The sequence below is a fragment of the Adiantum capillus-veneris genome, chromosome 2 (genome assembly GCF_014529385.1).
Source record: "Adiantum capillus-veneris isolate H3 chromosome 2, ASM1452938v2, whole genome shotgun sequence".
Lineage (NCBI taxonomy): Eukaryota > Viridiplantae > Streptophyta > Polypodiopsida > Polypodiales > Pteridaceae > Adiantum > Adiantum capillus-veneris.
Genome location: NC_140932.1, coordinates 49,061,231 through 49,071,887, shown reverse-complemented (window position 1 = coordinate 49,071,887; position 10,657 = coordinate 49,061,231). Strand labels below are relative to the sequence as shown.

Below are 10,657 nucleotides of genomic sequence, written 5' to 3'. Positions count from 1 at the left end.
AAGCAGGTGCACAACCTCCCCTCTAGTGCTCCATAGACCTCCTACAACAACAACCTCACTGATAAAGAACCGCAACCTTTTTGCTAAGGATGATAATAAAGGAAACCTTTTGGTGGGTGGGATGCCAAGACTTCCATAGTAAGTGATTGAAGGAATTTAGAGCTTTGTGTTGACAGTGAGAGCCCAAGATTCCGACGAGAGCAAAGGAGGGCTTTCAAGGAAGAGGATTTCAAGGAAGAGGGACCCTCCTTTGTAAAATCTATCTTTTTGCTTTACAAACCCCTCTATTGAACACTCACGTGATACCATATGGTAACCCGTGGTCAATACTCTGGACTTTTGGGTTCGATGTTCAAAGCACAAGCGGTACCGATACAAATACACATTCATGAGGATAGTTTATCAAAGCTTGAGATCGCTTAGCATGCCAATTTCTGCTTGTTGGTTCTACCTGTGAAGTCCCATGGCCCGATTTTTAAATAACTTGAGCCAATTGAATCTAGTGCACATACCATGAAGAGAACCCAATGACTCAAAACTTCAAAGTAGTAAATCACTCTGTCTTGTAAGTGTTCCCAAAACATGGAGTTCTACATGCAAAAAGCAACCCTCATGAGAAGATGAATGCGCCTAGCAAAGATGTAAATATATTGAAATGCATTGAGAACAATTCCACTTGTTTACATGGGTACAACAATGTTGGTATGCGTAGATCATAGTCGTATGCACCACAAAATGGAAATGGAAGGCGGGAAGGGGACTTGAAACAGGGACCCAAAAATGACCATTTTCTATGACTATGGCTTAGATGGCACAAGAGGGAGGTACATGATGACACCATTGCCTCACCTAAGGCATTTTTTGAGGCAAAGAATATGTGTGTGTGTGTGTGTTTTTTTTTGGGGGGGGGGGGGGGGGGGGGGGGGGGGGGGGGGGGGGGGGGGGGGGGGAGGACCAATTAGCACACTAAAATGGGACAAGAAATTCTTATTTTCTTCAATACAAGCTTCAAAGCGTAACTAAGAAGGTTGCAAAAACACATGTTCCTGGCAGGGTCAAAATGTGCATTTGCACCTTGTCAAAATGATCGAGGAACAAAAAATGCGCAATCTCAAGGTCTGAAACGAGGAGGGTCGGCACTTCCCTGTCCCCAACTGCACCTAGCTAGGCATGTGATCCCTCCCTCCCAACAACTTATAATGTTGTCGTAGTTTGCAATGTGGGAATTCTGATGAGAATTTGTGTAAAACTTATTGTGGTACTTTCAGTATCTCACTGCCAAATGTGGCCGACCAATGGTCAATCACATGAAGCCTTAACAACTTTGGCTCGGCGCTTAGAAGCAGGGATTTCCTTCAAATCGTGTGGGATGACAGTTCTATCTTATTGTTTGCGTTGCGAATGTTCTGTTTATATTTTCTCTCAAGGTGTCAGTCTTCCAGAGTAATGCCAAATTCTGTTTTGGATAGCGCTTTATAGAATTATGAATTAAATTTCTTTTGAGCTTGTTTAACATCTAGCGGTTCTATGGTGTAGTGGTTAGCACTCTGGACTTTGAATCCAGCGACCTGGGTTCGAATCCCGGTAGGACCTGATCTGTGAACCCCTGTCCCTTGGCTACATTTTCAGTAGCAATCTCGGGTGTGCGTGTACTTTTACATCGTCCATCATGGCCTTGTGGTAGTATATTTTATGTTAAATCTACCTTTTTGTCAAGCTTCTAGAGAATGATGTTATATATATTTTATGTCGTACCTACTTTTTGTCAAAAACCACTCATGCCTTGTAGCATTTATGAAGCATCTATGTATTTTTACATTTGGTCTTTTTATTTTTTTATTATCAAGCATCTCCAAGAGCAAATCAAACTAGAGGATCATCTGAACTTGATGGCAACTTGGTCATGCTTGCTCGGCCTTGTTCTAGACGCCACGAGTATATTTTATATTTGGTCCCTTATTTTTGTCTATAATGATAAACCAAACTTAGAGGATCATTCCAACATGATGACAAAACTCTCTCAAAACTAGTCATGCTTGGTTGGTCTGGTTGTAGCGGTTATGAAGCACATAGCCTATGTATTTCATATTTGTTTTTTTAAACGAAGTGTCTATAAGAGAAAACCAAACTAGAGGATCATTTGATAACGGCATGATCATCATTATTTTCAAAGATTTGTCAAATAACGACTAAAATGTTTTCCTAGATAAGCTTCCACGTTGGAAATGTTTCCCTAGTACGAAGATACCCCATTTCATGCTTTCATAAATACACCACACTTTAGCATACATATCAACCAAATTGTAGTAAAAAACATAACCTTTTTCTTAGCTACTTGCCTCAACTTACATACCTTCAAGATGCAACATGTGTGCTTGGTTAACCTTGTATAGGTTTATATACCACTTTAAGCTTTATGAACTTGAAGGATGTTACTTGAAACATATGTCACAATGAATTGAATTGAGTTGAGTTGAGAGAGAGAGAGAGAGAGAGAGAGAGAGAGTGAACTTGACAAAAGGCAAGATACAACTCAATTGACAATGCACTCATTGGAGAACAAGTGAATCATAGAGTGGTGACTTATATAGCCCTAATGACATGCAAGTGACATCACTGACCATGAAAATGGATATTGATCAGGTGCAAGATGTTGGCTAGGAGAGTGTCTCATATATCTAACAAACCCGCCTTCAGCTCATTGGCGGAGCTAACTGTGATAGGACATCAAACTCAAAAGGTGATTGGTGTAAGTTAAATGGTCTGGAGTTGGTGTGAACATCATAGACTTAGAGGTGAGAAATGCACCAACATAACACTAAATGGACTAACCCATACATGGCCCAAAGGCTGAACAAAAACTAGCATGGCTCAGAGGCATATGTTCCTTGGTTCAGAGGTTGGCCCCCACCTGTTTTACATATGACTCAAAGGACAACCCCCCTTGATTCCAAATCCTTTACAAACGAGCAATAAAAAGTAGGTCTCAAGAGTGTAGCCCATGAAGTAAACTGAAGGCTAATGCAAGGCTAACACAAGAAAAAGGATGAATGGGCAGTCTTACCACATGCCAGAGACATGGGTAGTGTCTACATCTGACTACATGATATATATAAGTCAAAATAATACCTGTAGGAAAAACCTTTGAGGTTATTCATGCACTACAAGAAATGAAAATTTTAATGATTTTTAGAAATTCCAGTGAGCTTTTAGAAAGCCCAAGAAAGTGGTTCGAACATGCCAAGCATTAAAAGTTCCATTTTATGTGTGGGTTCTATCTCCTTGATTAAATTTTGGGGAAATTACCAAAATACCCCTCTAATTTGAGGAAATTCCCAAAATACCCTTCAAATTTCAAAAATTCCCAAAATGCCCCTGATAATTTGTCATAATTTATGACAAATTTGTCATAATTTGTCATAAATTCCCAAAATGCCCTTCAAATTTTCCAAAATTCCCAAAATACCCCTGGTTGGGAGACTAAATTTCTCGAAAAATAAATTTTTCTGTAGGTCTTCACAAGAAGAGTGATTGTCTATCATACAAGATGCTAAAACTACAATTTGAGTTGGTTACGTAGGCTTTGGAGATGAATTGCTTCATTATTTTTAGACATAATTGCATTTTTTGCGATGGTAAATGGTGACAAATTACATGCTGAGCACTCAAAAACGGATCTCAATTGTCAAAAACAAATGAAGATTAGAAAATCTTGAACATTCCAACCAAAATAGATACAAGGGTATTTTGGGAATTTTTGAAATTTGAGGGGTATTTTTGGGAATTTCCTCAAATTAGAGGGGTATTTTGGTAATTTTCCCTTAAATTTTCCATATTGGTGAACCTTCGAACTCTATGTAAATTTTTCCCACCTTGATGGAATTTCCCGATCTGCTCATTTGAGTTCGGGAGCTCAATGCCCATAAATAATATTGGATGGCTATAGTTGTTGATGACATAGCCAGAAATTTAACCGATGGTGAGGATATGACAACAAGTAATCAGAGCTTCTTGTGAAAAAGCCCTCCCTTGGAACATTTTTGTGCTTAAATGATGTTATCCAATGATAAGCATACTCCATACTGTGCTCATTGTTGGCATGTGAGGATATAAGAAGCATGGTGGTGTAAACCTATAGAAAATAATTGTGCGCGCCCATCACTTCTTGCTCGACAAGCAAAGAAGAAATCGGAATTGATTATTGTCGAGCTATGTGTGAGGAGGCCACTTGTGTGTGCGTGGGATGAGGACCTGTGAGCCTTGAAAGTAGATAAGAGTGTATGCCTTTGTTGATGTCAGGAGATGTATCCCAGTTCTCTTGCGTAAAAAATTGGAGAATCTTTACAAGCAGAAGATGCCAAGTTTGTTGTTGATAATTAGGTAGATGAAAGGTTGAATTATAGCAACCTTAATTGTTGCCAAAGCTTGATTATCGTGAAATTAGGAAAAGATTGGAGAAGAGCTTGTGAGGAAGTAAGGGCTCCATTCAATACGACCTACAATCCCAACATTTGTAAAGGTGATTGATGGCTGCCCACCTGCTTTAGGAGACAATAGGTATGAAACCGGTGACAATAAATGAGAAGATCTCTAAGATAGATTTCAATGTCATACACTACCCGTCAAATCCAATCATTATTGGCCTATCTTGGCTCAAGTTATACAATCCAGATGTTGATTGGAAGTCTCAAAGGGTTGAGAAAAGACGACAAAAACATGACAAAACCAAGCATGTCAAACCTCTGTATGTTGGAGCCAGGCTCTTTATGCATGCAATCAAAAGAAACCCATCATTCTTGATTTATGCAGTTGACTCCCCAAGAGAAGAACGTGGAAGTGTTTCCAGCTCAGTATCATGATTACAAAGATGTATTTGAAAAGAAGAATGCAGACTCTTGGGAATTCAAGCTCGGGTTCAGTTAATGTGTCAAGCCCGTGGGAAACACCCTTATTGGTAGATAGATAACCCTCCAGTGCATGTTGAATTTTGCATGGAAAGTTCAATTCTATATATGTAATAGTTTATTAATCAAACAAAACATAGCGTGCTTCTTCTTCTGTGTCGAATCTCTTTCTCTCTTGTTCTCTACTGCTCTGCAAGTTGCACCTCGCCATGGCTTTGGCTCTTCAACTCCATCCTCCGTAGCCCCTTATACCAACAAATGGTATCAGAGACCATGCGGGTGCTACATCTCAAGAAGTTGTCGCTAGCTATTGGCTAAGGCAAGCAGAGCCCAGGCGGGGCATCACCAGATAGGCAGGGGCTCCATCGTGGGCATTCTGACATGCTACCCAGAGCCAAGCCACTACAATATTACATCTTGATAGCCGGCTATAGGTGCAGGCATGGTAAGCAGTGAGCAACACAATGAGCGTATCAAAACGCTACCTACTGCATGGCGCAATTGTAATAGAAGGCGCAAGTGGTTATGGTAATCTCAATCGCAAGATATGCAATAGCTCTTCAATGCATATCAAAATGCACTCTTCTACGCATATTTAAGAGGAGTTAGCTAGCTTGGTTCTCTTCTTGGAAAGGTTTTTTCTGCAAACTACTTCTCAGAAAGTTGTTATAGCAGTAGAACTGCCTCTCAAAATGCCTGTGAAAGAGGGACTATTACACATGATAGCGGACATGCACACAATTATGAATAGCTTGGCTAGGGTGGTTGCTTGCATATAAAGCATAGCAAAGCATATCAAAATGCTGCAAGTCAACTATATACACCAGGTGAATCAAGTCAAACGGTCTATCAACGAAGACAACTTCTCAGCATATAAACACGAAGGTAAAGACAATGCAATAACCAATAATAACCCTCATTACCAGGCTTCTTGAAGGCTTCAATATGAAGTCGAAAGTTGACAAGTTTAATTGAACTGACTTCCATACTTCGAAAATAAAGGTAAAAGGAGGTATCTTATGTGGAAAAATCTCTGGAGTGTTGCGAAGCCCCTATTAACTGAAGAAGCACGCAAATCGGCTGCAGTTATGAGAGGGCTGTCTACCAAGCAACAACGCAAGGACGAGAAAGCACAAGTTATTATTCTGACATATCTCAAAGAGGATTTTATTCATTATTTAGATGACGTGCAATCTTCAAATGCTGCTTGGATGTAATTAGAAAAAGTTTTGGTCCTAAAGCCAGGTACTCCAAAATGAGTCTTAAAATGGAGCTGTATTCTGTTTCCATGCATGATGAGGAGAATATTGTAGCTTTAGTTAACAGATTGAAAAGCATTCGTACTCAGTTAATTTATGTTGAAGCCCTTGTGCCAAAAAAAGATCTTATAACTATTTTCCTTAATAGCCTAGTTGCAGAATTTTGTCAGATTGTTACTATCTCAAAAAAAAAGGATCCGCTACCTTCTTTGGATGGTATCGTTGATTCATTGCAGGAAGAAGAGAAACGAGTACCATGTGTTAGTTTTGCCACTCTGCAAGCTGCACCTCGCCATGGCTTTGGCCCTTCAACTCCATCCTCCGTAGCCCCTTATACCAACAAATGGTATCAGAGCACCATGCGGGTGCTGTTTCTCAAGATGTTGTCGATAGCTATTGGCTAAGGCAAGAAGAGCCCAGGCGGGGCATCACTAGACATGCAGAGGGTGGTTGCTTGCATATAAAGCATAGCAAAGCATATCAAAATGCTGCAAGTCAAATATATACACGAGGTGAATCAAGTCAAAGGGTCTATCAACGAAGACAACTTCTCAGCATATAAACACGTCGAAGGTAAAGATAGTGCAATAATCAATAATAACCCTCATTACCAGGTTTCTTGAAGGCTTCAATATGAAGTCGAAAGTTGACAAGTTGAATGGAACTAACTTCCATACTTGGAAAATTAAGGTAAAAGGCTATCTTATACAGAAACATATGTGGAGTGTTGCAAATCCCCTATTAACTGACGAAGCACGCAAATCGGTTGCAACTACGAGAGCACTGTCTACCGAGCAGCAAGGCAAGGACGAGAAAGCACTAATTATTATTTTGACATCTCTCAAAGATGACTTTATTCATTATTTAGATGACGTGCAATCTTCAAATGCTGCTTGGATGTAATTAGAGAAAGTTTTGGTCCTAAAGCCAAGTACTCCAAATGAGTCTTAAAATGGAGCTCTATTCTCTTTCCATGCGTGATGAGGAGAATATTGTAGCTTTAGTTAATAGATTGAAAAGCATTCGTACTTAGTTAATTTATGTTGAAGCCGCTGTGCCATATGAAGATCTTATAACTGTTTTCCTTAATAGCCTAGTTGCAAAATTTTGTCAGATTGTAACTATCTCAAAAGAAAAGGATTCGCTACCTTCTTTGGAAGGTATCATTATTGCAGGAAGAAGAGAAACGAATACCACGTGTAAACGAATACCACGTGTTAGTTTTGCCATACCTACTGCAAATGTAGACCATGGTTGCGCTTCGATTGCAACTTCAACTAGACCTACTACCAGCACTAGACCTTGTGCAACCTGTGGCCACAACAATCATCAAACCAAGGATTGTTTCATAAAAAATCCTTGCATCAACTATGAAAAGACCAATCATCCTTTGGATAAGTGTTTTAAAAAGAAAAAACGACAGCTCAACATGGTTGATGGTGAAGCACCGATGCTTCTTGTAGATAGTGATGTCCTATAGTTTATCAGTTTGTTTATGTTGCCTTTTTTGTCAGCCATTTATCAATAAATGTACGAGTTATAGACACTGCCACACATCAGTGGTAAGAATAGACATTTATGTTTGGTTATGAGTTCTTGTAGTCTCACTGTTGGGGTTCAACAACACAAAAATATCTCTCAACAAACATGCTCTCAAACAGAGAATAAATACTCACTTTATGATCAGACACAATGAAAGACACAGTCATATAACTTCAGAGTCAGCAAATGGAACATAAAGAAAAATCAGGCAAGCAAAGAACACCATGGCTAAAGCTTCTCTCACATTCCCCTACTCAGAACTTGTCCTAATACAAGTGCTAACTGATGGTTAGAATAGTCCAACCCAAAAATGTTCTTGGCATAAAATATCAGACTCATCAAAATCTGACCTAGCCAAAATCCGACCTAGCAATATTCCGACCCAGTATTGTTTTGACCCAACAATATTTCGACTCAGCAAATATGAGACTCATCAATAATCAGAGTCAGCAAATAATCAGACGTAGCAAATATCTGACTGACCAAATATCAGACTCAATAATATTCAAAGTCAGCAATATTCAGAGTCATCAATATTCAAAGCAACATTCCAATTTTAGACCCAACAATATTCAGACTCAACATATAATATCCAGTCAACACATGGCACGTCCCGATGGTGGATTTTGTAGAAATCCGACTTGGATCCACACATCCCTTGATCAAAGTCAAATGCCTTATCCCTTTTCCCAAAACTCCCTAGTCACTATATAGCTAAAGTATAGTGCCTGGAACCTAATCCAAGATATACAAATACACCATACAACACTATGACAAACTCAATGCTAGGATCTTCATATGAAGCAAAGTGTAGTGCCTGGTACTTAAACCAAGGTACACAAAATACATCATAGTGAGAACTAAACATTGCCCAAACATTCCCCAAAGGATTATATCACATGATAGCTCATAGAAAATGAACTTATGAAACCAAAACTAAATAAGTACGTCCATTCTCCAAGAGCATGAATTAAACATTAGTAGAATCAGCCTTGGCAACCGTTGAAACATGAGAATTTGACTCTGAAAATCAGGTTTTTGCCATCTAGGCACCAAACCGTGAATATCCTCTTTAAAATTTTGTGTATCCATTGCCTTTCCATTTAAAAAATGATCCTCTGTAAATTTCTGAGATACCCACTGCTGCAACTGATTGACTTTCCATTGTTGATGGATCTGATGTATTGCTGACTTTTTGCATTGTGAACTTTTCTGTCATTCCATTGAAAATTTTCCAACTCCAAATTTTCAAAATCAGAGCATCCTCCATTTTTTTCAAAATCAGATCATCGTCCTGTAAAAAGCACATTCCACCTAATCCAATCTTTAAGTCCACCTGAAAATTCTTGTAATGTATTCTTCTTTACCCAGTTTGCAACTCCAAAATCTATAGCACATAAAATCTTGAATTCTGATAGTCCACCATGCATATCTGACAGTCCATCCTGTAAGAATCTACTTCTACTATCTCATCAGCTTTAAAACACACATCTTTCAACAAAAGTATGCTTGGATTGAGAACAACTCATCCCACATCAATTTTAGAATGCACATCCATTGAAATTTCATCATTCTGCATTTCAAACATCATTGCATGCTCCACAAAACCTGTTAAACCTATTTTATACTCCTCAAAGACTTGGTCTTGACATTCTTCATGCTCAATTTCTCAATTTGATATGTGAGACCTTTTTTTGATTCATCCCTGTTTAGATTAGAACAACAATCAATCTTCTTCTTCCAATTCTCTGCAATTGAAACATATCCTTGCTTGATATCAGCCTGTGACATAAAAATATGTCCTTCAAAACATTCAAAACCAAAATTCTAGTTCACTTGATCATCCGCAACATTTGGCATAGTGGTCTGATTTTTGTCTGAATTTATCGATCATCAAAATCAGCATCTGTAAAACTGTAAACTCCTTCAATGTTCCTTCAGTACCTTTTGGAAACATTTTCACATGTAGGGATCTTTTTGGTGGAGGCTCCTCTTGAACTGATATGTTTTCCAAACATTCTTCCCTAGCAAATCTGATTTCCAGTAGTTCCTCCTTTGCATTCATCTCACTATCCACCTCTTCAAGTGGGCTTTGAATAATATGAACAACATCATGGTTATGTATGACATGCTTCTCCCAACAAATAGGGTAACAACATTTTCCATATGCAAACAACATAAGTTTAATCAATGGATCTTCCTCTTCCACTCCATGGGTATACTCTAGTGGTAGGTTAGGGCCATCAAGGGACTCTTCTAGTCTCTTTTGGCCAACCTACTTTTGCACCTCCTTCTCCTCCATCTTTGGTATCCCTACTTCGTGGATTACGAGCTCCATGCTCCATACATCATCGTCATCATCACTCGAAGCCCCTTCAAACTCATTCTCATATGCATCCCTCAGCTTCTCACATGCTTTTTGCAACTTGAAAACCTTCTTTCTACTAGAACATGATTTTCGCCTATCCCCTTTATGATCATCTAGCCATTCATATGCATTCTCTAAGTCATCTTCAAAATCATCTAACTTCTCTAAGGCTCTTTCCATTTTGTTATAGGAAGTTGACTTTTGCAATTTGCGGATAATGTTATGAAGTTTTGTGCAAAAATCCACCATGCACCACTTCCTACAAGCATCTCTCTTTGAGCACTCATCAACTACACACGGACAATCATCCACCTCATGCTTCTTACTCATGCAACCTCACATTTCTCTTTCTTCCTTTTATCCCCCATAACATTCACTTCATTAAAATACAACAATCATGTTCAACCCTCAAGATCGGTGCACCACACCAGTCTGAGACCCATTAAATTCGCTAAATGAAGAGCCACGGATGCTGTACCAAGATCCGCATAGTCCATTTAATTGGTTGCTTAAATTGATTGGGATATTTTAGTTTAGTGATGTATTTATATGTTTGGAAAAATTCAGTAAAAGATACCATTCTT

General features: G+C 38.9%; 1 non-coding gene and 1 pseudogene across 1 annotated transcript; one reads left to right on the top strand and one right to left on the bottom strand.

The window, feature by feature from the left end:
* The first annotated feature begins 1,521 nt into the window (after positions 1-1,521).
* Positions 1,522-1,593, top strand: TRNAQ-UUG (transfer RNA glutamine (anticodon UUG)). The gene has a single exon. It is a non-coding gene; the product is annotated as a tRNA-Gln (tRNA).
* Positions 1,594-9,230: 7,637 nt separating this feature from the next.
* Positions 9,231-10,253, bottom strand: LOC147462743 (uncharacterized; annotated as a pseudogene).
* Between the last annotated feature and the right edge of the window lie 404 nt (positions 10,254-10,657).